A 27,303-nucleotide genomic window follows, 5' to 3' on the forward strand; every position below is an offset into this window, starting at 1 on the left:
ACAGTTGCAAGCCTTAGATACCCATCCGAGTAAATAACGTATCTCTTTGACCTTACTGAAACCAAAGATGCAGCTAGTTGTAGTCATAGTTATAGCAGAAGCAGCAGTATTTAAAACCAACAACAAAACTTTTTTGAGAGGATGAAAAAACAAGCATGTGACTCATGCTAGTCGTATTCCAAAATGCTCTAGTATGACTACAATAGTTATGTAAAACAACCTACACGAAATCGAAGGTATGAGCTATTGTGTTTTCAGCTGTGAATTCAGAGCCACAGAAACCTCTTGTAGTTGGTACGTACATGCCTGGGGTCCCTCCTGCCCATGGAAAATTGTGGCTGGATGGTATAAGGAGTTTTAAGTTACCGGAGCACCACAGGGTTCCCCAGAAGTGAATATTATATTTTCTACTCACATATTGTTTATTGAATTGCTACATGGTATTGTAATTGCCTAACAATTGATAGCATTTAGATTATTAAACCAAAATGGAAGGGAAAAGAAATCCACCCTGGAATAAATTCGCAGTCCGAAGGCTGTAGCAGCTAACAGTCAAGAAGAAAAGCCATAAAGTGTTCCCATTAGCATGCTTTAGGGAATCATTTATTTTACAAACTGCTTTTAAGAGGGAGGAGTAAAATTTTGGTGTATGCTCACAGTAGACTGTTGCAAGAAGACACTACAAGTGAAAAGGTGAAAAGCCAAAATGGACTGAGGTATAGAGGGAAGATGAGGGCAAAAGAGTTATAGAGTGCTCTAAGCAAGGAGCAGCAGCTTGTGTAGTACATGGAAGTATAGAGAAAGTTATTCTGAAGATTTATGAGAAGGGATATGTTTTTAGAGTACTGTGGGATGTGACACTGTTTTTGATAGAAGAATTGGATAGATTAGAACAGAGACATATGAGAGAAAAAGGAGCAAAAAAGAAATTTAAAGTGGAAAATTATCAGGTTATAGCTCAGCGGTCTGATGGCAAGAAATACAGCAAACCTGGGAGAGGTGACTGGGAAAGACAGAGCAGAAATTGGTATATCTGGAGCAGGTACTGCTTTTTAAAACTTCAGTTTATATGATGCCTAGCGCAGCAGATTCTTGATTCACAAGTAGTGCCTATGGACAATGAAGTAGCACAAATAAATATATAAAAAGCAAAAGACGAAAATCAACATGTTCTTCAGGAAGAAGATGAGATACAGAAAGAACTGAGAGTTGGGCAAATGAAAAAATCCCAGCAAGAATAATGTGGGTCGGCCATTGCTGATTTAAAAGTCAGAGAAATGAAATAGTGAACATATGAGTATTCACTGGTATCCTGTGGATTACCCATAGACCCAAGCAGCTCTTGAAGCAGCTCGAGTTTTATGGAGAAGGACTATCTAGCAGCGCCTTTTGTCTAGCAATAACACAGTGGCCCTGCCCCTTCTCTGTACTGACTACAGGGGCTTAGTTGCTGACTTTCTTGTGTAACCTTTAGAGACAGAGCATTAATACGACCTTTTTACTTTTTAGGTGATTTGGTTTCAGCTGTTGGACTAGTAGTATTTAACTGGTGAGCCAATTAGACATCAATCAAATAATCCAAAAAAATCACATTATATTAGCTCCTTTACAGTAGACATGCTAGTTTTGGTTTGGCTTTTTTAAGATAAAATGTTAATATGCAGAAAAGATACATTCACAATTATATATAAACTTTATAACAATTCAGGAAAGATACAAACCACTGACTAAAATTAAGGAGGAATTAAGGTACTTAGTACTTTACAGTAAAGTTTATTAAAATTAGCTCTGAAACATGGGGAAATATTATTTATGTAATTAGTATGTTTTCTGAAGTGAGAAAGACCAGAGGTATATGCAGGTACTTACACCTGTGAACATACAACTACAGATAACTAAATAACTTTTTATGTACACACAGACACAATATTGTTATTTGCATGCATATATACACATATGTATGAACATATATATGCATATACAATTTTGCACATGCTCACACATATTTGAATAACTAAATTCCCGCTAAAATTATTATGCCACAAGTACCTTTTCCAGCAGAGTATCATGTCATGTATGATTCAAGCTTCTAATGTGAGATTTGCCCAGGTATTCTGAATTTTAAAAAGCGGAATTCATGTAAAACCTCACCAGAAATTCAAGTTTAACTTTTGGATTCCTACAGTAAACAGAAGTGTACGCATATTCACTCTGCCCTGGCTGATATTATGGACTCTGTGACTTTGTCTGGTTCCCATGAACTTCGATTTTCAAACTTCAGTCACATGTAAAAACAGTTGAAGATACTGGACCTTTGTCCTCTACACCTAAAGAAGGTGCTCACAACACAGAAAAGCCTTAAAGCTTCAATGAGATGAAATTTCAAGTTGTTTAAAAATGACTTTTGATTGATCTAACACACAAGGCTGTTTCTATTCATGTTGAAATATTTTTATTTGACCCATGAACAGTACAGAAAGACAGCATCAGTATAGCAGCCGAATTTTTTTTTAAGTCGTTCAACACCTGGTGTTAAAAATGCTCTTCTTCCTTGGCATCTAAACTACACTGTTTCTGCAGAAGACACTACAGGCTTTTGCTTTTGTGAGGGAAATCCTGGGCAAAAAATGGTAAGAAAGAGGTAGCTTGTAATCTAGCAGTGATAGAGGGAAAGGCTAAATAATAATTTACAATTGAGACCGGCTCCTTTAATCCCATGCTATACTACTACCTATGCCCAATATTATTAAGAAATGGAACATTTCTTAATTCTGGTGAATTTTATTTCTACATATTACTGTTCTCCTGCAAATGGACTAGGAGACACTTCGTAATACTAGTACTTCCTGGTATTGAAATGCAGCCTGCTTCCCGTGATGAGAAAGAAAATCTTATCAAAGTGTTACAGATGTTCTTCAAATGATTTAATAAATACAAGAATATCTTCTAAGTAAATGAGGCAAATATGTCATTCGAATTCTCACAGCTTCGATAATTAAAAGCAAGACCACCAGCTGACTTCTTTTATTTTTTAAAAGCACAACTTGATCTGCACAAGGAATGCAACCTTCTTCAATAATGTTTCCCCTCACAAAGTTAAGAACCTACCTGTTGATCCTGAGGCAAAAGCCAGTAGTGGTCCAATATTCATAAGAAACTTTAATTAATTCTGCTTCCCTTTGGGCATCTTACTTTCACCACAGTGGGGGAAAAAAGAAAAAAAAAACACCCTACCCAACCTGTGGTCATTAATATCAGTATAAAACTAGGATGATGCTTAACCTGGAAGACCTGGAGTTTCACATACTTTCTCGTATTTTTTTAAGTGCCATCCAATTAGTACATGGGGACTGGGATGTGTCTCAGTGTGCAACCATTGCCAATTTACTTTATAATTTAAAGAACTAAACCCTCCCTCCAGCATCTCCCTTTTACTCTTGTATAGCTTTATTGTTTTCAGAGGAGTGATATACCTATGAAATGAATGAAATGTCATACTTGATCCAGTGGAATTGGAATACGCATCGCATGATTCACACTGAAATTTAAGCAGGAAGGAATCAAAGCAAAAATTACTTCCTAAGATGTCAAAATGTATTTACCACATATCCTAACTAGAAAAAAAAAAAAAAAAAGGTATTCTAAGGGTTATGTACAAGCCAACGTTTTCAAATAAATCGATCAATTCCCTTCTGTGCTGCTGTGACCTTGCATGATCTTGCTCAAATCATGTTGGGTCAGATTTTCAAATCCCAGACCCCTCAGAGCTGGGCTGAGTTTTCACACATGTGGAGGTTCCTACCTTTCGTGGACATTTCTAATAGCTGGGCTGCCAGAAACACTTGAGGTTTCTGTTAGGAACATACCTGATTGTACAGGGTTAAAACACCTTTACATTTCTCATCTTTATTTTCTCTGGATCTCAATATTTCAAGTGTAAAATCGTGCAGTGCAGCCCACATTGCACAGGGTTGCTGTGAAGACAGATACATCAGAAACACTGAGGTACACAGATGTGAAGAGTAACCACAGCCATATAAGACAAAATATGGTGCGAACTAGAAAGGGTGCTTGATGTACCTCACTGCAGTTCAGAGCCTTAAAACCAAGAATAAACTGTGTTTGTATTACACAACCTTCTGTAAATCAGTGGATTTTCCAGGAACGTAAATCAACAGAGCATTTGGCTGCAAAATTATTCTTTATAATCCCAGAGGTGTCAACATAAAAACTCTCATGGACAGGAAGCGTTGAGGTTTAGTCCTCAATCTGTGTGACTCTTTTTCTAGCTATGAGCACATTTTGTCTGCAATCCTTCCAGCCCTGGTCCTGTCTTACAGGGCTCATCATTCGCTAAATGTGTTATTTCAGGACATAACCTTTCCCAGTGTTAGGCAGAAGAAAAAGACTTAGATGACAATTTACACTTGTACTGCTAGCCCCTGTGTGCTCTGATACAGTCAATACAGGCAACCCTGGAATTGAAAAATGTGAAGGAAGAAAAACATTTATATTTTTGGTTCTACAGCTATTTTTGAGAGGAGGTATGCACTTAGCCAATAAAAGATCTACTCACCACTGACATTTGGACTGAATAGCCATGGGTTTGAGTTTTAAAACTCTAAATGAATATGCAATAATTAGTAGAATTTTTGAAACCAGCCAATTTCCTGAAAATTTCCTTGGATAGTGTGGCAAAAACATAGCTAACACATTTGTGTCCCATGTGTTTGTGATGCAAAGGGACAGGACACATGAAGGGCTGCTCTGCAAAAGCAGTCATTGCTGTCAGGAGAGAAAAGAGGTAATGGATAAAGCTCTGTTCTGCAAATGGCAGTTTCACTATAGGCTTTAAATTTTAATCCCAGGTTCCAATATTATAAATATATATGACTGCTTTCTTTGCAGAGAGTGCAAATTATTTAGGGAGAAATGGAGCTACAAGTCTACTCCTGACTGTCTGTGCTCCCTGACTCTCATTTGCAGACTCTGAAGTAGAAAGAATTACCTTTGTGTCTTCATGGCTGCCTAGGGTTTCGGTGAAAACAAGCCCCATGCCTTGACTCCTTTCTGATATCTTAATGTTGTTGCTTTTTCTCAATTACTGAAATAGGTCATAGCCCTGACAAATCTATTGTTCCTCATTCATAAGTATTTGCAGTTTACTCAGTAATTTCTGGCCCGGAGCATAACTGAATGTTCCATTTTCTCTGTTTTAAAAAACTGAGGCATAGGTACCCTGTTAAGTGTTATAATCTGATTGTCCATCCCCATGGCACATGGAGGGCCAATATCAAGGGCAATTCAGAACTTCTACAACTCTATCCTCCCGTGCAGCCACTAAGCCTAAAATACACACAGAAGTAAAAGCAGTAACGACGACTGATTCAAAGCCCTATTTAAAATTCATCCATCCACATCTCTGATAAAACGATTTCTACCATTTTGTCTGCAGTGTAGCTACAACAAAGCTGCAGGTCAGGTGCAGCAGTGCTTTGATCACCACTTTTATTAGCTTCCTGCTGCAGCCATGGCTTGCATAAAGAAGAAAGGACCAGAAGATGCAAAGTCCTTGCTTCCTCTGCACCAACACTTGGGCCAGCTCTTGGATTCCCTTCCTATGTTTGCACATAGGAACAGCATTTGAGGTTTATGTTAATACATTTTACCTAATGCCTAAGGAAGGATAAATTGTAATGGTCCAGCTGACGAGTGGTAGCTACATTGTGCTTGATTGCTCAGACTGGTGTGATCTAATGTACCTCCCTGAAAGAAGAAAGAGAGAAGACAATGGCACAGGTCAGCTTTCTTTTCAGCTAGGACAGAAGCTAGAAAACCGAGGAGCCCCTTACTGCCACAATTACTTGCTCTGTAGAGATCTCTTAATTTCACTATTATTACAAAACACGGTGGAACTGCAGATGGCTTTCCTGATGCTACTGCTTTTTAGCATTAAGCTTTCCACCAGAAAAGAGGTCACTAAATTCACTAATTTCTGCAAAGTATGGAACACAAATATTCAAACAGGACCAACAGCTCCAACCGAAAACGTTTAACGGTTTTATTTCCCATTATGTTCAAAAAACCCACAACTGGCTCAGGGGAAAATGTTTCATTTTTCTTAAATTGCAGTAGCTTATTGTTGACATAAAGTATTTTGGTTGTAATAACTTTTTAACTGTCATCACTAAGGCTATAATATGTATTTTTTAACAACATTCACAGCTCCCAGAAGTACTAGCTTGCTGGTGGAGATTTTGACAAAATAAATTATGCATTTTAAAAATAACTTCACTGTACCTTTACTGCAAAGAATGATCACTTCATTTCATTGAGAAGATCATTAGGGATTTTCTTATGTGCCATCAAGCATAGCAAGACCTAAACTGCCACACTTTGCTTGAAGGCAGGCATCCATGGACCCCCTCTTGCTGTTGCACACAAACAGGCTATAACCTCCAGGCTACCTATGCAAAAAATGGCAGCACATTCACTATCCATTTCAGCTCTAATTTTAACCGAACTAACTTCTGTCCTGTTAAGTTAGGAATGGCCAGCACACACCTAGTAAATCAGGGAATATGGATGCTATGGATGCATTTTTTCTGGACATAAGCAGCAGCTGGGTAATGAGGAAGCCTCTCAGAAAAGGCATGACCTGCATTAGACATACGCAGTTGTGCAATTTTATGTTTTAGTGGCCTGCCTTGGAGACAAGGCATTCCCAAAGTCAGCAATGCTCGACTGGCTGGGTGCCCACTTCCCTACGGAGCACTGCTGGCTTCTTATTGAGGTTTCTGGGCTTGATCTAACGTCACTTTTGGAAATATGTTATAAAATAGAATGATACAGCTATCACGTAAATTCACCAAGTTCATGAACATATAAAAAAAGGTTCTTCAAAGCTAGGCTGGTGGGGTGCATGATGCAAGTCAGGGCTGTGAAAGCCTGTCTTGATTTAATGATGCCTTTCATGCTGTGTATCTGATAATGTTCACTCAATGTGTGCTTTGCATAAAAGTTGAAAAGTTAGGAACTGAAATATGTGAAGAGCACACTTGTATCATAATCCTATCCCTATATGTACAAGCATTATGACAGTATCTTTCACTACAAGAATATATACTGTTTCTCAAACCTGGAAATATCCTACAGTTTTTTCATATGCTCTGGCAAAATGCACTTTTAAAAAGCGGTCATTAAATGAGGCACCAGTTCACACCTCTCATTCATTACAAGTACTATGATGTGCATTTTGGGCCTGTGTAATTCCCGAGCATTCTTAATTTCCTCCAGTTTCAGTAAGATCTGTGGATACTGAGAAACTTGGCCAAACCCTGGACATATTAAACATCAGGATACTGAAAGGGTTGCCTTTATACTTTAGGGACAGTAATGGAAATTAAATAATACTTTAAAACATTTTTTGAGACTTGTATGTTAACATATTCTCTGAAGTAACACATGCACACAAGGGTGCCATGCTACTTGTACTTGTGACTGGCTTATGATTACAGCTTTTACTCAGCTGAAAAATGTTAAAATTCTCTTAGCGTTGTTCTTTAATGGAAACATTAAAATGAAATATGACAGGTTTTTTGAAAACTCCACGGTCCACCTAAAACGACTACCCTAAATCATAGGGATGTGCTTGCAAGCCACCCTCTTGCTCAAAACTGGCTGCTGATCCGAGCACTTGTCTAATACCTACTGTCTGCAACATCAGGAGGAACAGTCAAGCTCTCTTCTTCTTCTTCCAGATGTTCTCCCAACCACACTTGTAAACACTCATTCGCCGATCGCAGAATCACAGCAAGTTTATGCTAGAGTGGGCCTTAAATACCTGATTAATTCTAGAAATTACCAAAATAAATACAGGCTAAGACTTTGCTCATTGAATAAGGATAAAGTAACTTCAAAATCCACAGCCACTGGTTGCCATGCAACCTGCTATAGTATTATGGCAGAAATAAGCTGTGCTTGAATTTTCAGTGCCCTCTCGCTCAGCCTTCTTGATGTTGTGATACTCTAATGCTTCTCAGCTAACTTCCATTAAGTAGTTTTTTGTGGGGTAGTATTCCAAGGTTAAAATGATTAAATAACTTTTATGGTTGATCAAATATAAGCCCTTATTATACACAGTAGGCAAAACCATACATTTTAATTACTTTGTTATCAAAGATCTAGGTATTTACATTTCATTTTTCAGTTATAATTCTGAATTTAGTTTGACCTTCATAAAAAAGAGAAGACCCAAGATTCTTGCTGTCTTAAACAATTCTTCCCATAAACAAAAAAAAAATTTAAGACATGGTAACAGCAGAAACACTGCAATGAGATCTATGCAGCCTATTAGAAATATTTTCTACTGAGATATTTTGTTTTATTTAGCATCATCTTTTAATTCTTCAGTTTAATTTTTAACTACTTTCATTATTTGTGACTTGATAATGCATTTACAGTCTAAGGGTGACACATCAATATTTGATAATATTGACATAATATTAATGCAAAGTTCATATTTTGAGCTATCAATAGCATTTTTCCCTTATGAGAAGTACATTTAAATACTGGAATAAAAAGAATAGTTTCAGGTACTCTACAGAACTTTGCTACTGAATGGTTACAAAGTGATTTTCTGTAATTAAAATATACTAATATTTATAGTGACATATGTTTAAAAATTCATGATTAAGCGAAGTTCGTATTTTGCATTTTTGGCTTCTGAAATAATTTGAAGAGGACAGATTTCACAGAAAAAAATCTACTTAATAAGGTCTTGTCTTACATATCCATTTATTACAGAAATCTAATGCAATTCAAAATCTATCCATTAACCTCTACAACTTATGTAAAAACAGATTTATTAGGCGAGGATGGAAAAACCATGTGGGTAATTTACACTACAAATATTTCAAAATAAAAATACCATCTTTCATTTATTAAAAAAGCAAAAATGAAAAAAAAAAGCCATAACATATTTATGTGGAAAGATGTTCAGATCGTCCTTTGTAGGAAAACATTTTTTCTGCCAAATTTAGATTCAGTATTATTCATGTTTCTGCTACATCAGGTTACACAGCAATGTTAAAGAAAAAACAAACAGGAGTTTAAAAAGCTTGTATTTTAACTCTCAGAGGCTTTTTCTAAGAGGCTTTTTTTGTTTTTTACTATTTTACTATTTTGTCTTTCCAGAGCTTTACAGCTTTTCCCACAATCTACTGTGATTTTTAAATATACATGATCAAAAAATATACTTATGCCTGTGGTGGGAGGTTATAGACACATTTTTAAAAATTATTTCCTTTTCATGGTGTACTATTTCATAACTAATAAGAAAAAAAATACTAAATAGAAAGCATGAAATTAACAACAAGCAGTAGATTCAAATAACCTTGCAGCCGAAGCTTTGTAACCTAATTCCAATAATGGCTCAAAGATACATGGCATAATAACATTTTCTCTTTTTCAGATTGTAATGATGTTCACATGCAAACGCATGGCCAGACTCATCGTTATAAAATGATTGCTTAACACATTCCTTCTCGGGCTTTGTAGTCTCGCGTCTGCATAATGTGCCCCTTTTTGTATTGTACAGTGCGACACAAAGTTAGCTCCAAATACCATCACTATATTCTCATTTATTTTGTTACTTTAGGGAAAAACCCCCAAACATCCCCCCCAGCCCCCGGACTTAAGGAATGGCTCTAAACTATGGTCATCGCCTTCTTATTCCGGTTAAGGAGAGGGGAAGGCGCTTATCTATTTGGAAACGCAATCTCTTTTAACTCCTTCTGTAAAGGGTAACGGGAGCAGACAGCACGTAAGTGACACATTGCCTTGTGTTTCAGAAACAGATGGGGGCACTATCCAATATGCTCAACAACATCCCGCCCGGCGCACAATGCGGCAGATCATCAGAGCTCACGGCGGCGGCGGGGAAAGCGGCACGGCAACAGTGCCCAACACAATTTGAGCCATTAATAATTAGCAATGCTAAACTGCAAAGACTCCATCCTCGCTGTCAGGTGTTTAGATAATGCCATCAAGCGTGGAGCCCGGCGCCCACAGTCATTTTGTAAACTCTGTCTATCAGTTTAGGAATGCATTTCAGTTTCTTAGCATGTATACAGTCGACCTGCTGGCGAAATTACATCGTATAAAGGAAAATACTGTACTACGCAGGGGAAGATATAAAGCAGAAAAGAACTTAAAGGAAAAGTTTAAAGGATCTGTCATCAAAACTTTAAATAGGCCTTTCTCCAGCTGTAGCTAAATTATTGTACTCCTTGATACTGTTTGCTCCTCATAGCAATTGAAAGCATATGTAATTTAACAGCAGGCCTCAATCCTTTAATAAGCTGTCTTTAAAATACCTTACATGGATTACCTATCTGTAAATCTGCTTCCCATGCAGAATGTGACAGCATTATGGAAATTGTGAGTTCAGTAAAGATGGCATATACCAAAGAGAACCACATCTGCACACTGTAAGATTATACCAAACATTGGAAGTAATCTTTAGTCATTTATAATACTGCAGAATGCATAATTAAGATTAAGGGCTCTATTCTGCCCTTACTTATGTCCTACGTATCTCATAATTTTTTTCCCCCCGTAAATTAAACGGAAAAGTAGCACTGCAAAGCTTTCCTGTTCGAATTATGCAAAGTTGGTATTCATCCTTCTGCAATTTGGTGCACATCTAAGGAAGTTTGGCAAAAAGGGAACGATCACATATGGAGCAAAATCCATACTAAAAAGGGCTATCCCGTGTTTGCCAAAAGGAGCAACTTGCAAGTAGCACATATTTCCTTATCACTCAAAAAAAAAAAAAAAAAATTAAAGAAACAAAAAACAAAAAAGAGTTTCCCAGAGTAGGAACATAGTTCAAAGAGATGCTGTGCTCTGAGTCACTCTGCTGAATACACAGCCTGCCTAGACAAAAAGAAACACAAATGTCTGAAAGCAGCTAACAGCAAAGGAGGGGGAATCGGAAAGTTTTGGCAAGGAAAGGGCAGCACTAATGTTCCCCGACGCTCGGATTTCTAAGCCGTACCTACTTCTCCACTTAATAATGTATAATTTCTTCTGGCATTTACTGGTAGGAGAAGCAGCAACAGGAGAGCCTTCTCAAAGCCTGTGCTGGGAGGTAGGAAGAGGAGCAGGAGGAGAGGTGCTTATGGTAACCATGCTCCTTCAGTGGAAGACCTACACAACACCAGCCAGCTACATGTTTTCTTTGCCTACCCTCAGCTCCAGGAGTCTGCAGACAGCCTCTGTTACCCACTGTTATTTACTGTGAACTTGTATTTTATTTCACAATATACAAGCTCTTTACAATTCCCTTTCAGCTGGGTACCACAACATGGGGTCTGCAAGTCCCATAACAAACTAGACCAGAATCCAGCCTTACACTTTACCTCTGATAAATGCCTTTATTATTTGCAGTAGATGCATGAAATGAAATGCCTGTCTTACTGAAAGCCATTCATTATATTCCACTACAGAAATTAGGAAACATATCAGTTAGTGGCAGGGTAACACAGTTCACATCCAGCTTTGGCCTTTTTCTTTGCTCTGGCAATTTGTGAAAGCCAAACAAAGGCATTTTTTTGGAATAATTTTTACTAATGACTAAGATTCACACACATGGTTAATGTCTGCTACTTTGGAAACAGTGGCATTTCTAGGACTTGGCATTTGAGACGGCAGATGGGATGGAAAGGAATTTGCCTCTGGGGTTAGGGCGCTACATTGGTCTCCTTTGCCCACTGTAGAACTATTTGCTCATTCCCTCTTACGGTAGAGCAATAAAGATGCTGCCATTTAGAGCATCTGAATCTGAGTTTTAGCACTTTCTTTATTCTCAGAATTAGTGCTGTGTATAAACGTTGGTCATACTAATAGCAAAATACATTGCAAATACGTGCGGCACATTCAGGCCCTGGAGAGCCTCCAGTGTTAAGTGATATCTCAGCTGCTGTGGCAGCTTTCTCACATAAGGAGGACACTTTCCTCCCCCCACGTGAGAGCCCAGAGAACGCACACGTCTTTAAATGCAGAATTAGCTAAGCAACTAACACATCATACGGCAAAATAAACAATATTCCCAAGCTTGTTAAAAGCTAAATGTGGCACTTCAGAGAACAATGCACAGTCAAATGAATTTCAAGACTATGTTACCAATAATACATGTTTAATCCTCTGGTCAGACGTAATTTTAAAATTGTACAGAAGGTAAGGAGGTGATTATTAAAGGAGTGCAAACATATTCCAGCTCTAAAAGAGACATAGATAAACTGACATATGTACAGACATCTCAGATGGAGACTCGACTCAGCACAAAAAAATCAGTGGGAAAAAAAAAAATCCCTTTGCATTCCTATATATGTTTGGAACCGTTAGTTCCTCACTGCTGCAGTAGCATTCATTTCCTAAACTTCTGAAATCCTCTTTATCAGTGAGATTCTCATACACTCTTAAGAGAAAGTAATGGTAACCTATCACTTTTAAGACTACAGCTTTTGAAAACCAGACTGTCAGAATACTGCAGGATGTACAATAAAAAGCGAATGAATGGCAAAGAGACTGGCTAGATGTTTTAATATGTTTCTAGCATCCATGATTCTATGATTAATTTGTTCTCTCTCATCCTCTTTTCAAAATGGCAGGAAAGCCTCTACCATTTCTGAGTTTAGCATTACTGTAAATTGAGATCCTGGCTCAATTTAGGGATTTTATTGCCACAGAAAGCAGATTGATAATGATTATTATTATGAACATTTGTAAGGCAACAACTACTGCAATATTTGGCTTATATTAAAAGGAAAATTTTTCTCAAGTACCAAGAGCAAATGTCCAATAATCTGTGTATAATCTCACTTTTACAAAATGAAGAAAGAGATTTTCTTTCCCGGTAGACTGTATGGTGTGTTGGAGGACCCAGACAAAAGAAACATCACAGTAAAAGCACATCTTAAGCAGTTCCTGAATGTAGTCATGAAATGGAAGAACTGAACATTCACAAAGCTGTCTAAGTATACACAGTTCATTTGGCAACAGTACCTCCTGCTTAAATTACCGGTGATTTTCTATTGCTTCCGCGTCTGAATTCTTACTGTCTGACCCCCAGAGAAATTAGAAGTTTTATACATCTCTCGGATTGTCCTGCCATAACTGCCCAACAGTCTTTCTGGAAAAATGAGGTTAGTGGGTCACTACTTTTAATAGATGGTTTCTTGAGCAAGACTCGGGTCATTTATAGTTTGACAGATTTTTGGCAAATGGCCTTCTTTTCGAAAGATATTCACAATCTCCGGCACTAATAATTGTACTCGCATCTCTCTGTGCCGTGTTTTAACTAAAAAGAGAGAAAAAGGCAATTCACAGCTCAGTACAATCTTCTCTTCTTATTCATTAGTAAAACCAAAAAAATGTTTCTCAAAGAGGAGGGACAGGCAAAAAGTGGTAGAGTGGAATGCACAGAGATAACTCTTTTTATGCCTTGAAAATTTCCAACTTCTTTTTCCTCATTATCTCTACAGAAGCGTCATGTATTTGAGCAGCTAGGGTGAAAAGCTGCTGCTGAATATTGGTATATTCCACAGCAATTATTTTACCATAGCTCCCAGTTCACTTGCGTTGGCCACATTCTAGAGGAGTGCCAACACGCTGATCAAGAACCTGCATGAAGGCTCATTTAACCTGCCCTGCATATGTGAGGTCGCTTTATGTACAAAAGCCAGCATTCTTGTGACATAAGCATTTTTGAAGTCAGCCATTTCTCTGAAAACAATCCATTGATCAAAGGGATTACATGGTTAACTTGGGAGCCTTTGTCTCTTACTCCAGATTTAACAGTTTTGTAAGATGCATATTCTGGTAAAAATAGAAATTAATAATAAAAAAAAGAATACCTTTCTTAATCTGTTAATATTTTATCTTGGAGCTGAACAAGAAACAACAGAATAGACTGATGAGGGACAGTGCCAGCCTTTACATCACTCCAAAGACTGTTTTTATCTTACAGAGATTTTTTTTAACAGTTCTTTCCCTTTTCAAGTGCATCTAGAAAATACACTCTATTTTTTAACCTTTAGTGCAATAGTTTATCCTTGAAGAAATGCTAGATCTACTGACTAGCATTTTTGCTAGATGATCTACTGTTAGACCCAATAGGCTGTTTCAAAGAAGACTACAGCAAGAGAAGGCACTCATTTAAATCAGAAATGCAGATGATTCTGCTTTAAACTCTGCTTCATCTACCCATATACTTCTCTTACTATTACCTTTATGTCAAGAACATTTGAATTTTGATTTCCTGCATCTAGTCCTGAAAGAATTTTACAGCATTGCATTTGGTGCAAGTGGGTCACTGTTTTCTAACACGTTATATTATTCCAGAGCATGGAGTGAATTTTTGCAAAAGGCACCCTGTCATCTCTGATATTGCCACCGATCATAGGCCCTAAGAGGTGCATACAGTTGTGTTTGTTTCATCAGTTAAGTACTTGACATTATCTTCTAAATGCTATCTCTTCTGCTCCCTGAAATTCTAGAAGTGTGTAACTGCAAAAGAGATCATCTGTTCCGTCCTCGTCTCGAGACAGAATCAACAGTAGTCTAATTCATCTAGAAGCTAATTTATCTAGTCTTTCTCTCCTTAAAGACCTCTAATGATGCAGACTGTGTTCCAGAGCTTCACTTTCCTTGTCCCAAACTGATTTCAAGTACAGAAGTAGAGGGTTTTTGAAAGTCAGAATGGTCATATGATGCTGTAAAGCTGGATCCATTCATTCCTCTAGTAAAAGGAACTATTTGTTCGACATTACAGTTCCAAAAATATAACTGCCTGCATTAGAATTCCTACTCCTTAATTCTTTTGTTAAGTGGTGCTCTGTGAAATCATTTGTGACTATGTTGATTTTGAGTAATTTATTATCACTTGCACCACCTTCCCTTTCTCTGTCACTATTCTCAGTTGATTTTTCTCCTTTGGTAAGAGGACACCAGAACTGCCTTTGAAAGAAAGTACTGAAAGACTCGTCAGTCTTTGCAATCTTTTTATTTTTCCCTTCCTGTTTCAGGGGAAGAACCATACTCCACACCTGTATCTTCCTGGCAAGAACTTTTTTTGTTGTTGTTTACTTGAAGTTCCAAGGGTGTGAAACTAAATTTTCTTCTCCTCCCAATAGAAAAAAATGCTATTATGTGGAGGTAAAAGTAATGACAATTTCCTGCAGCAGCACAGTGAAAGGAAGATGGATATATAAAAGAAGTAGAAAGAAAACAAGAGTAGAAGAAAGCTTAAGTCTATTAACAGTGGACTGAGGTAGCATCGTCATTTTATCTATATGTCTAATGAACATTTAAAGACAGAGATCAACTAATCACTCATGGCAACCATTTATTAATAACTCTGTGTGTGGAGCCATACAAATAAATGTGCAAATACAAGTAACACTATTCCTGCCCTAAGGTTTTTACAATCTTAAGTGACACACACATAATTTAATATGGATAGAATACCCTTAATATGGATAGAATTTTAAACTATATGTTTATGGGCTTTGTTTTGTCTGCAGTCGTAGAGGAAGAAAGGGTTGGTGCTGCAAAATGAGAAGTAGTGCTTTAGAAAGCAACAAGTACTTTGCCTCAGAGGGGAAATCAAGACAATCTTACAGTCTTCTAACCCAGACCTGTTTTATCCCATGTCCAACCTGGTTTTACGATTTGCACTTTTCTCCTTTGTCCCTTCCCCTCTGTAGCTACTTCTGGAACACGCTTTCCACTCTGAAAAGACTGCAGCTGTTTCTCATTTCTCCCTCTCAGTCTATCTGTTCCCAGATTCCCTTTCAACACTGTCTCTACAGCAGCATGTCTGATGAACACCCTACTTCTTCCTGTCTTCTGACTCGGATAAGATTGTATTGGGATATAGGAATCTTGGACTAATTAAATGACAAATACACCACTATGCTCCGTACCAAAGCTCAGCTAGCCTTGCTTCTCTGATGCCCAGCCCCCCAGTTCCAGTGCAGCCTGGATAAAACAGCTCTTAATCTCCCTTCAGATCTTACTTAAGACTACTTCTACCCTTCTCGCTTAACCTTTCAGAAGCACAGCCTTTCCTATCCATCCACACAGCTAAGACCACACTGTTAATTGCAAAAACTTTACAGTACTTGTATCTAGTCAGAATGCTGTTACCAGGATAATATTTCCTTTCCTTTGCCTTGGCCATGTGATGCCTGACTTTGCCTATCTCTGCTGGTTTCACTCTTCTATTGGATGAAATACAATCTTTGTCCTCACTTCCATGGAGTACTTCTTTCTCTTTCACTCACTACCATGATGTCTGCTCCATCTTCCCCAGACGCACAAGCTAAGCCTCCAACTCACACTTCGCACATTTTCAAAAACCTATGCCTGTGCTTTCTGCAGTGCCCCTCAGACTTCTGATACACCCTCCATCAGCACCCATAGAGCTACCTCTTCTTCTTTCAAACCCAAATCTCCCTTCCCCTTCCAATTTATCTACAAATTTGGTTGTTGCTGGTGTGCTGAGACCAATGTATACCACATTGACTAAATACTCTCTGCTTGCTTAAGCATGTTGTCTGTCTGCATTCACCTCCTCGCTCTGTTTTTTTTCCAGTCGTGTCCTCACCGCAACATGTGAGTGTTAAAACAACAGCGGAAACAGCTCTGAAACAAGGTACAAGATTTTGAAAACAATTAAATTTTAAACATTTCCCCAGAAAATCTAAATAAAATTGTGTGGAAAAATACATTTAAAAATACAAGCATCCTATGAACAATGTCTATATCTAATCTAGAGATGAGGTGACAAAATACTGTGCATTTAGTCCTGCTTTAAGGTGAAATCATTGTACAAATACAGAACTCTTACATAGGCTTCCAGGACAATATTATAGTGGTTAGCAATTATAGTCAACAAATATCTAAGTAATGGTTTCACATTTTTGTGATCCAGCCTGTAAGTCACTAAAGCTAAGTTAGCTAGACTAATTAAATGAAATTATAATAAATTTACAGTACAATTACAAGTACTATTACTACTATCATAGAGTTAAGACTCCCACCTCCCAAGAAAATATACGCCCATTTATACTTCCCACATGTAATGAAACATGGACTTTTCAATTATTGTGGGGTTTATCCCTGTGAGTTGTAAAAAGCACCAGCCCAAAACACTAGGTTCAGACCTGGAGAAATTTTTATCTGAATCTGAACTTTGCATTTAGTGTTCATCTCTGATGAACAGAAAAATGGAAACTAAATTCATTTTTGTCCTGAATTCACACACAATATAGTTTGAATAGCTGTAGTATGAACTCTCCCTTCAGAGAAAATATACTATAAAATGTACATTGCTACTAACCTCTGCTGCAATCTTGTGGTAACAAAAGTATATTTTATGTTTCGAGTTAGATTGGATTCCAGCTTTCCAAAAGTGGAAGGAAAAGGCAGTAATCTACTTTTCTACTCAGTTTTCAAGGTCTGATAAAAAAGTTGTAACAGGACTGTGACTAGGCTAAAATAAACATAGATAGCAAGGCATTGTTAGAAAAAAAATCAAATATGCCTTTTGTAAGTTTGTCGGGAAAATATCACTTGTGATAAAATGTCTCCTTCTTTTGGGGCAGAGGATGCTTGGAGACAGGGACTGAAGACAGCCGTTAGCGATTCAGGCTGGAGACACTCGACAGCGGAGTGTGCCCGAGGATCAGCCAGGCAGCATGGGAGCCATTGCTCGGGGAAAGTCTGCACTGAGCTGCTGTTCAGATGTGTTTTTTTGAAAATTTGGCCCAAATCTAAGAATTCGATCTTTGGCAATCCAAAACTTTCTTTGTCTTGTGGAAGGAAAATGGAGTAAGACCGTGCTACCTCTCCGTGCACCACAGCAGAGGATGCTCTGGCTGGCAGCGGCACCAGGGCACAGAGGTACCACGCTCCTGCCCAGGCACCCCGGGCACTTCAGCGCCACCTCACCGAAAGTGCTCTGAGCTGGGAATGAGAACCATGCTGATTTGCTGTCATAAAGACTACAAAGAAGTCCAAAAATCTGTTTTTTTCCTTAGGTGTAGGCTATCATTTTGATACGTGTAAGAGATTCTAATGATACAGACAGAGGCAATTTCTGCAGATTTCTCAGGGCTTCCCATTAACCTTTTCATCGCCTGTGTCTCGTCAGCAAGGCTTCTTGAGGCAGCAGCTAAGAAAAGAAACACTGCCAGCATAACTGTATGAAAGCTACCCTGCCAGGGATCTGTGTGGGATACCGATGATCAACATTACAGCTTAAAAGACTTGATTTCTCTGCAGGGAAATGCAGCTGGGGTCCTTCAGGAGAAAAAACGTTGCAGAGTTTCCACCTCTCTGTATGGATTTTTCTCAGCTGATGCATTGTCTGAATCCTTCTCACGTAGTACTTTCTGCTGCATTTGAAAACCGCTACTGACATGTTTTTACATAGCTCACAAATGATGATCTAGAGGCGAACACTGAATTGGACCCACCGTTACCATTCTCCTACTAAAGAACATCATCAAATGCCTTGTATTTTTCCATCTTTTATTTGGAGTAACAAAAATAACTGAACCTAGCTAAACTATAAAACCATAAAAAAAGACTATAACTAAAAATAAAACTTGTCCTCATTAATTTAGCTGCACATTGGGCAGACGAATTTTGACCTTGCTTATTATGTATTTTTTTTTATTTTTCTGATGTTTAGACAAAGCATTTCGTTTAAATTCTGTTACAAAAAAAGGCCTCTGCCATAATCCAATGAAAATTCAGGAGGATAACTCCTGTGCCCAGTCTATAGGGCACTTACATTCCATCTCATTCTCTTTTTCCCATGCCGTTCTCTCAGTCACAATTCCAGCCCCATTTTTAGACTGAAGTGATAATGATGCTGGCTTTCACATTTTCTGTTGCTGGTATATTTAAAGATAATTCTTAAGGTGATAAGAACTGTCGATCTCTTAAATTTAGAATGTATATATTTATCTTTTCATTAAAAGCTTTATCAAAATCCAGCTGGTATTGAACCAACTAACTTTTGGTATCGGACTCTAACACTTCGGACCTAAGACGCTGTGACATCAGACAATGGCACTTTACGTTTAGCTCCACAAAATTATAACTTGGAAAATATGTATGTTGTGTTTTTAATCTGGCACTAATGCTGCAGAGACCCAAATTCTCTTAAAAGAGATGCTCAAGTACTACTTGTATATCTAAGTCCATATGCAGATTTATTCTATTTTGGGGTGTTCATACACTGAATTTATTTCCAAGTTTGAAGCGTATACCTTATTCTCCTCCACGAGGAGATTCAGGTGACTGGGAGTTTGGCTTGCACCCCTTTCTACTCTGCCAGGCCATAAGCCAATATTACAAGCTGCAATTTTTACTTTTCTGAGTCATCCAGATAAAAGGAAAAAACAGTAAAATTCCCCTGCACTGTGCATCACTCAGATAACAAACAAACAAATAAATATATAAAAAACATCAATCTTTATGTATGCATTAAAATGAAAGTACAGTCTTTCAGATCCCACGTGTTTGATTCCTCTTCCTCTTTTCCACTTTCCCGTCCTTACCCTGGTTTTTGCCCTCTAAAAGCAAACTACCCCCTCCTCTGTACGCCTGCAGTCACGGATGCTATTCTTAGTTCCGGAGAGAGGCTCTCACTCCCTCTCTGCCTCCTCAGTAAGGACAACACTGATGCCCTAAATTTTCCTACTTACAGCTTTCGAACAAGGGAAGGTTCACCTTCTCCGTCTAACCCCAGGGCGCCTCCCTCCCTGGCCTGTATCAGCATCTTTCCCACATCCAGCAGAGTCGGCGGGGGGGGGGGGTGTTCGCCTCTTTCCTTCTATAACCTTAATTGTCAAGTGGCTTTGTGGGACTCCAGGTGTGTAAAAAAGCAGCAGAATTATGGAATTACAAAAAGGACACGCGGTGCTAAGCTTGCGTCGATGGCTCCGGCAGAACCGCTGGGCAGCACCCTGGCAGCTGGACGCTGCGGTGCCCCGGCGCGCCTGCCTTTCCACCGCACCGCGGCGAAGGAGCCTGCTGCAAAAGAAGATTGCCACAGGGAATAAAAGAAAAACCTGAGGGATAAAAATGGATAGCTTCCAATTAAAATTACCATACTGTAATTTTGTTAGTTATCAGTGACAGACTAAAGTACATGGCAGCTTCACTGACAAGAAAATGTCCTTTTGGGCATAATACAGCGTACAGATCTTTGACTTTTTAGCATGCAGTGTCCAGATGGTACTTTTTTGCTTCATGTTGTGATCAGGAGGCAGAAAGGCCATTTCGGAAACAGTGGCAGTGAAAGCCAGCATAGATCAGAGGCACACGAGGCCGCCTGAATGTACGAGGATGTATCGTATCATTGCAGGTAATCCTCACATGAGGGTATGTACGGTAGGAAGGATATTTTCTAAAGCTATTTGCTGGAGACACTATCAAGTGCACTTAGAGCAGCGGTTTGTGTAGCTGATTGGAAACCTACCCTGCTGCTGCTGAATGCCCGTTAAGACGAGCAACATTTTATTTACAAGATGTAAAGAAAAACGATCGCCGAATAATAAAATGTTCCACTAAATTCCAGCATGCTATATTAACTTAGAAATGCTATTGTATATTAAAAAGTTATGCCCTCTTCATTTTTTCCCGCAGTCTTTACTTTAGAAGACGTGCACAATGCGCTTCCCCCCCCCCCCCCCCAACCCTACAGGAAAGATAATCTTTCTTCTTCAGCGCAGCACAAATCCTGCGGCTAACTCCCCTTGTGAACCTGAGTGGTATTGACATGGGGGTGTAGAGTCAGGCAAAAAACCAGGCATCTTCTGATGAAACACATAAACTACACACATTCAAGAACAAAACAAAAATCTTCTAAAAGCCTGTGTGTAAGATAAGACTGCCTTGGGGGCAGCTCGAACTTGCGGTCTTGGCCATTTACGCAGGATTTTACAGAGCCATCTATTACAGTATTCAACAAAAAGAAGTACTTCAAAAAGCTGCCTTTTTTTTTTTTTCAGTTGGAAGTACAATAATTTGTAAGTCAAAATTTGGAAGTGTTCCCAGTTTTTGGCAGTAAAATGATAATACTGGGCATATCATTTTAAAGTGGAATCTCATGGAAGTTAATTCAGACGACAAGGTCACTTTTAGACATTTTTTTCCCTTATGTTTTGGACTGAAAATAATTCCCAAATCCTATTATTTGAAGCAGGGGTACTTACCATAGCAATCCCTGCCTCCCCTGATACACATGCTACCTCTGAGATAGAGTGCCTTAAAAAAAAAACCCTCACAAGAATATATACCATGAGCTTCAGCATTTTTTAAGCAAAGAAAAGAAAAAGTTGTACACCAAGCAATCATATAGGGTACCTTTGTACTGCTTGGTTTTAACACGAACTTTTCAAAAGTGTGAGTTTTCTTCCTTTGTATAAAAACAACCAACTTAGAAGAAAAGGAGGAAAAGGGTGCTGGGCCTTTTTAACAGCTAAAATGGGGCAGTAACTTCAGTAAAACTGATAAATTAAAATCAGTTTTGCCCCAATGTTTCCTTGTTCTGTTTTACACCTCAAGCTTAGGACATCATGCCCTGGACCTGTAAGTACTACTACATTATTATACTACATGCTACATTATTATAATTAAAACACAAAACCAACCACCCAAACCCAGCAATGTGTTTGTAGAGAATGGAAGACTTATGGGAAATCCTGATTAAATTACTGCCACCAAAATAAAGAGGCATGGGGGGCTCAGAGAGATCAACTTATCCCTAGATAAGATTAAATCAACACAGAACTGAGATACCCATGAGAAGTATCATAGGTATAAAATCATACATGTCATGGAAATATCTCTGAAGAGCATTTATATCTATGTTTTTTATTTGGAATAATTTGGGTTGAAAGTGAAAATCTCCAATATTTGAGTAATGCCTCAAAGCCCGTTTATACCAAGTTTTCCCTAACATCCTCTCCTCTATGTCTCTCACATTTTCTCTCACACATAAACCCCATTCACATTCTATAAGCCGAACACTGTGATATACTATCAAAATGCAGGCTACATTTATCTAGAACAAAGTATAAACATTTCCAGTGTGTGTACTTAAGATTCATTTGCTTGCCAAATGGCTTTGTCTCCTTCCTTGGTTATTCTCAGAAGGAAGCATTTTGATTCAAATAACTGAATTCCTCAAGCTCAGGTACTGCTGATAATAGGATTTATGACAAGCTAAAAAAGCAAAAAGTGATCAGAGACCCTTTTTAAAATGCCATCACGTTGCTGACTTAAAGTATGACTTAGAGGCCAGATGTAAGACTAAACACACGTGGGCATGTAGGAGATTGCCTGGACCACTATGCTCCGATACACACGCCAAAGTCCCGCCGATTTAAAAGCAAATTTGCAAACCCACCTGAGAGCATGGTTTGTGAAGGAATATTAAAGATTTAAGTATCACCGATATCTTCAAATAAATGCACGTTTTTTTCTGTGGAGGGCTATTCCTTTTTTCCTATAGCATCTGTTCTATTGAGTAACAAAGCAAAGCAAAACAAAGTAAGCGAGCAAGCAAAGAGCAACAAATCCTTTATTCTTTAAATTGCTCCTAGCATTGTGCCTCTCACTAACTAGCTCCTACTTGCAGCCTCTGCTCTGTTTACTGTTGTTTGCTTTGTTTCTGTGGAAGCACTTCGGTACATGACAGATAGAACAAAAAGAGGAAAAGTGAATTCCAAACTGCAAGAATCCAGCATAGAGCATATCTAATGGCCATCTGTATACATGCTTAAAGAAAGCGGAAAAGCACAAAACTAAAAGACACTTTCCTCGATCTTTCCCTCTCTCTGCCATGTGCCATTTACGCATATGAATCCAATGCATCTCAGAGATGATTATCTGGCAGTGTCCTACTAATCTGCTCATCAGTTACCGGACAGACAGGCACATTTTAAGCATATCAGTTCCTCTGTGAGTCTGAGTTAAACTGAAGTCATGAGAGATAGAAGACAAACACATTAAGCCAGTGCAATCCTAAAAGATGATAAAAGATTTAAGCGATCGAGGAGATCCCCAGAGCCTAAACTGGTGAACTTTAAAACAGCCTATGTTAAAATAATGAAGTGAAATATCTCCATTAAATATTTTCTTCTTTTAGTTTTTTTTTCATATTAATACACAACGTGAACACATTCAGTATATTTAACACAACAGTACAGATGGAAAGAATAACAACTGAAACTAATTCATTTTGATTTCTGCTTTACAAATAAGAGAAAGACTTGGTCTTCTCTGAAAGATTTATGAGGCTTCCCACCATAAAGGAGCCTGGATTACAGCTATGCTTACTTTATAAAATGAAATTCTGCCATTATAGGCAAGAGTTCATGGCTGTAATTATTTCAATGCACTTCCCAGTCAATGTGTCTTACACAGCTGAGCCAAACCCTCTCTTACATATGCAGGTCATTTCATAAGAAGTCTAAGAGCTTCAACAACTTTGTGTGACCTTGCATTGAATAACACTGGAAAATTGATTTGGCTCTAGTAATAAAAGACCGTCTGCATTATCTGCATTCTAATTATAATTAATATAACCAGGATAACTGCTGTATTATTTACGATTAGAGCTATGGTGAGCACAGTGTAATAATAATCTGCTACATAATTTTTTATTGATCTGATGGCTTTATTGCAGAAAAAACAAAATGCTACACTGCTGTACTACTAAAATTGCCTTTCTAGACATGTCTGTTTAGAGGAAGAATGTTCATTTAACATTTCTTTTATCTCATCAAATTCCCATAGATTTTAATATCAGAGAGAGTATGATGCTTGCTTGCATGCTTGCTTTTTCTTTTTTTTTTTTTTTTTTCTTGGCAAAAGGAAGACAAAATGGACTGATTAACGCACCCATATTTTCCATTGTTCGTTTCCTGGGAATCATTCATTCCTTGCAATTCTTTAGCAATTGCAACACATCTCATTAAAAGAATTGGGCCGTACCCCAAGAATGTACAGCTCTCCATTTCAAGAGAAAACTTACCATTCTATAACAAAAAAAAATATTGAAAAATAATTCAAACTTAACAGAATTAATTTAATTTCTTCTCAAAATACTAAGCCATCACCTAGGAGACTAAATCACTGTTCAATGATCTCACATTTGAACTCCTTTTCCTAAATTCCAGTGAAATGGAAATGAAGCTTTCTTAATTTGGCAAAACCAGCAGTAAACTGGTATGTTTCGGCAGAAACTAAATATGTGGTGGGAAAGCTCAAGGCAGCATTTGTAGGAATGCAGTAAAAAAATCTGAAAATGAATAGATTTTGAAATTTCAATATAAAATTCAGAAACCGGATGGGAAAAAAATAAGACAATGCTTTTCCAGAAAGGAACTACAAAGCTCCAAACTCAATGCCAAAATAAACTTTCCTGTAAAGTTTGTTCTTTTCATAATACGATACTACCCTTATTTCCTGATGTTCACTTGATTGCAAGTGAAATAATGAATAACTTGTATAGATGAGCTCACTATTAAGACTTCAGAGTTAATATTTACAAGTACGAATCTTGAGAGTTTATTCTTAGAACTTGTTTCCAGCTGCACCAAGACAATATCAGAAATTAATTATAAGGGAAGATAGAACAAATACTTATCATATATTTATAGGAAATTTATAGATATTCATGATTACATATTATGTTATTAATAATAGGTGTGCTGATGTTATCATCTGTGAAAGAAAGACAAATTCTCACTTTCTTATTATTTCCCTGCATGTTTTCATCTCCGCAGTCTGTGCTTCTGGGTGATGTTTTCATGTGTTTGTAACAGCTTCCACACTCCTCCTTTATAAAACTGATTGCATTTAAGCCCTGCTGATTCCTACCCAATTATGTTATCTTAATATATTATTTTATTGTCATTTTTTAGAAAGAAAAAACAATCAAACAAAATTCTTGCAGCTGCACAGGTATTTAGCTCTCATTTGTACTGCTCTCAAGAGTTATCAATTTAAATTCAGTGATTTGCCATTGAAACACAGGCTTGAAATAACTTGAAATAGCTCCCATTACTAAATCACACGATCATCCCACTAGCGCAAGGTTTAAACAGAACACTTATTTTCCTCCCTAGGATCACCTGTAACTTCTCCATTCAGTGGTCCCTGCATTTTTTACTCTTCTAATTGCTCCATCTCCAGTAACTCACAAAACCCCAAGTCGCCCTCCCACAGCATGATGTACAGAACCAGTCTCTTCCTTTCCATCACAACCGCTAGATGTGATGTTCGGAAGGCTACCTTCTAGAGCAAGCATGTCAAAGTGCAAGCAACCAACCACCCTGACGTTTTTAGGTGTGGACGTGGCTGTCACCTCTGGATGCAAACCATTTACGTGTGAAAGAATGAAAACTAAAAAATACTACTGGAACTTGTTATTACTTCAAAAAATAAATTTGGGATTGAGATCCATGTTAAGTGTTGGTCTCTTTTTCTGTATGAAGGCTGGAGATACGTACTTCACCAAAATATTCTACCTGAATGCAACTGAAGGAAATACACAGGTGCTTTGGTTTTCTGCATAATGACTTCCTGTAGAGTAATGCTCTGTTTTATTTTATTTTCCTTAGAGGACAAACATGAAAGTACACTTATACTTCTGTGAGAAGGACAAAGATGTCCAGTATGGTAGTACTCGGAAAATCCCTTGTTCCCTGATCTTATTCCAGTCTCAGCTGTAAAATGGCAAAATTATGACGTGCAAATGGGACGCTGGGAAGGATAGAGGTCAGAATCACATATAAAGACTTGACATAGTCTGCCATTTGGGATGAATCCCAGTTCCACTGGTGCCAATTTAGATTTTTCTTCACCAGGCTTTGGCTAGATCTGCTCAGGGATGTCCATTCAGGTTGAGCACTAATTTCAGTGAATTTGGATGGATGCAAGAATGGATGAATCTTGGCACCTGGGATTATTCCAGAAGACCTGTTACAGTATCTGCTTTTATTATATTCTAATCTACCTCCACCAAAGTTTGGGGGATCGTATGAATAATTCCTTCACTGAGAACATTTTGGTTTTTCTTTGCTGGAAACAGCTTTGTAAAGAAGGCAAGCAGGGTATCTTATGCCTATTTTTCTTATAACTAAACCAGATCTCATGTCTTCAGAATAGAGAGATGCCAAAATTCCTTCTTTCTTCATACAATGTTCAGCTGATTGCTGTGGGATTTGTTTTTGAATGTGCTAAAGACTTTTTTTGTTATTAAGTAATACCAAAAAAGGAATTATTGCATTATTTATTTTTATTATGTGTGGTCATAGCCTATTATAAATAGAGACTGGGCTTTTCATGACACCTCAATTATTTCTATGTGCAGTGGATCCATTTATAAGAAATAGCAGTTCCGTAAACTCATCCTGGCTCTGAAAGTCAACCTGGGTTCTTTCTATATCACTCGTCACTGAGTACGGTGTTTCTGAGGACCAAATTAGGTCTTTTTTTAATGGCAGCTGTTGAAGGCATTCAATGCCCTCAGCAGGTTTGTACTGATGTAGAAATGCTTGGAATTTATTAAACTGTTCTGAAGAGGATACATACAAGTAAAATCCAACTGACTCTTTCTTAGCTGTATTGAATTCTGCCATACCATCAGAAATGAGGGGGTAAACTTTTTTCCCAGCAAAGCCTACAGATTTAATTGTGAATGCGGACAATAAGCAGATTATTGGCCAGACAGATATTGTTAAAGCTGTTCTTCTGAGCAGAGCTACATATTAAATCTGTGAGAGCCTCACAAACCATATATTATCCTTAAATATGTCAAATGAAGAACAAATGCATTACTTTGGTTACAGTAGCTCCACTCAGTTAAAGTTTCTCACAGAATTTTCTTGTATTTCTGCCCATTTCTTAAGCATTACCTCTGAGGTTACAGCTTTACATAGATAAAGATAAAATTTGGGATATGCTAAAAAATATTTTGGAAATTTGGAATCATGGGAGAAATTCAAGAAATTGAAAGGTTATCAATGGTAAAAATGTCTAGCTGTATTTTTAACAAAGCTGCAAAAAATTCAGTTGACAACTTAACTGAAACCAGTTAAACTCCTAACAGTTTAGTCCACAGTAAATAGTGATGATTGACTGTAGAGGAAGTATTAGAATAGAAAGATGAAGAGATACTGAAAAAACGTATTGTATAAGACTCTTCAGTAA

The 27,303-nt window shown here is 37.9% G+C and overlaps 1 protein-coding gene and 1 long non-coding RNA gene across 3 annotated transcripts in view; one reads left to right on the top strand and one right to left on the bottom strand.

Moving 5' to 3' along the window:
- LOC115340669 overlaps positions 1–9,940 on the top strand; it is a 13,996-nt gene extending 4,056 nt beyond the window's left edge. Inside the window, exon 3 of the long non-coding RNA XR_003923126.1 lies at positions 9,852–9,940. This is a non-coding gene — a long non-coding RNA (uncharacterized LOC115340669). The remainder of the gene's footprint in view (positions 1–9,851) is intronic.
- The window catches only part of ZFPM2 (zinc finger protein, FOG family member 2), a 321,899-nt gene that overhangs the window by 63,790 nt on the left and 230,806 nt on the right, over positions 1–27,303 (bottom strand). The window lies entirely within an intron of this gene.

The sequence above is a fragment of the Aquila chrysaetos genome, chromosome 4 (assembly GCF_900496995.4).
Source record: "Aquila chrysaetos chrysaetos chromosome 4, bAquChr1.4, whole genome shotgun sequence".
NCBI classification, from domain to species: domain Eukaryota; kingdom Metazoa; phylum Chordata; class Aves; order Accipitriformes; family Accipitridae; genus Aquila; species Aquila chrysaetos.